At 51.6% G+C, this 1,997-nt stretch overlaps 1 pseudogene; it reads left to right on the forward strand.

Annotated features, from left to right (window-relative positions):
• Nucleotides 1-731: 731 nt before the first annotated feature.
• LOC115071772 overlaps nt 732-1,997 on the forward strand; it is a 6,700-nt pseudogene continuing 5,434 nt past the window's right edge.

A 1,997-nucleotide genomic window follows, 5' to 3' on the forward strand; every position in this document is an offset into this window, starting at 1 on the left:
GACATCTTTCCTCGATTCGGGATGCCTCAGGTAATAGGGTCAGATAATGGACTGGCCTTCGTCTCCCAGGTAAGTCAGACAGTGGCCAGGTTACTGGGGATCGAATGGAAATTACATTGTGCTTACAGACCCCAGAGCTCAGGTCAGGTAGAACGAATGAATAGAACTATTAAGGAGGCTTTAACTAAATTTTCGCTGGCAACTGGCACTAAGGACTGGGTGACTCTCCTGCCCTTAGCTCTATATCGAGCCAGGAATACCCCTGGACCTAGTGGGTTAACTCCGTTTGAAATCCTGTACAGGGCTCCCCCTCCTGCTGTCTCTTTCTTAGATCCAGATATCTCTAACTTCGCTAACACCCCCTCCCTGCAGGTGCACTTGCGAGCACTACAGTTAGCTCACCAGGAGATCTGGAAACCTTTAGCAGCTGCCTATCAAGATGCTGTTAACACCCCTATCGCACCCCATCCCTTTCAGCCCGGTGACACCGTCTGGGTCCGGAGACACCAGACTCGGAGCCTAGAGCCCCGCTGGAAAGGACCCTACACCGTCCTCCTCACGACCCCCACAGCCCTCAAAGTGGACGGGATTGCAGCCTGGATCCACGCTTCACACGTTAAGGCAGCCGACCCTGTGCACCGAGAACCCTCGAGGGAAGGGCAAGAACAATGGCGGCTGACCCGGACACCCAACCCCCTAAAGATAAGACTGGTCAAAGAAAAATGATAATCATGTTACTCTGGGTAAATCTATTTACTTATGAATTTGCTCCCAGTAATGGGAGCCCCCATACAGCTGTGCCGACCACCTGGCGAGTAATTAATCAAATGGGCATTGTAGTGTTTGAAGTCCACAAAACGGCACCAAAAGACACATGGTGGCCCACATTGTATCCAGATTTGTGCAAGTTAGCTTTAGGGGTACCGGAGCCTTGGGACTTAGAAGAAACCCACGATACTGTAAAGGCACCCAGCCTGGCGAGTCCTCCCAGGAGACTTGGACTGGACCCATGGGGAGGATGCGGCCCTCCTGAACACGGGGCCATGTTGCGTACCTTAACGTTTTATGTCTGCCCAGGCTTCCACAGGGCTGTATCTCTCAATCCTACGTGTGTGGGGGGGCATTTTTTCTGCAAGAACTGGGCGTGTGAAACCACTGGAGACGCTTGGTGGAATCCGTCCTCATCATGGGATTACATCACTGTGAAAGCAAATTATTCTCATGGGACTTATGAGGATTGGAAAACTATTCATAAACAGGCCTGTGAGAGAGAATGGTGCCACCCCCTCCGCATAGACTTCACAACACCAGGTAAAAAGTCAACCCTGAATTGGGACAAAGGATATTCCTGGGGAATTAGGTTATATAAAGAACGGACAGATGATGGCCTCCTTTTTACGATTAGAAGAGATATATCTCCCCCATCTACAGTAGCCATAGGTCCCAACCCAGTCCTCAGTAACCAGCGACCAGCTTCCCTTCCTTTACCTGCTTTGGTGCCCTCACAAACCCCAGAGACCAATGACTCTGCCAGTCTGCCTCCCCCCACATACCCTGGAACAGGTGACAGGCTCCTGAACCTCGTTAGAGGAGCATTCCAGGCATTGAACCACTCGGAGCCAAACAAATCTAAGAATTGCTGGCTCTGTTTGAACCCGAGCCCCCCTTATTACGAGGGCATAGCCATCAAGGGAAACTTCTCAATACTCCCCGCGAACTCTACTGCCCCCCTCACTTGCACCTCTTCCACCCACACACTCACCCTGACTCAGGTTACCTCAACAGGCACCTGCATCGGAAAAGCGCCCACTGGATTTAAACATTGCCTTAAGAATAACTCCTCCCTTTCCCTCCAGGCCGACGCATACCTTGTGCCCCCTAATGGCACCTATTGGGCATGCAGCACGGGGCTGACTCCCTGCGTCTCTCTCGCCATTCTAAATCTAACCCGAGATTTTTGTGTCCTGGTACAGTTGTGGCCCAGAATCTATTGGCAT

This window comes from Nannospalax galili, unplaced genomic scaffold (genome assembly GCF_000622305.1).
Source record: "Nannospalax galili isolate Female #2095 unplaced genomic scaffold, S.galili_v1.0 scaffold158, whole genome shotgun sequence".
NCBI lineage: Eukaryota > Metazoa > Chordata > Mammalia > Rodentia > Spalacidae > Nannospalax > Nannospalax galili.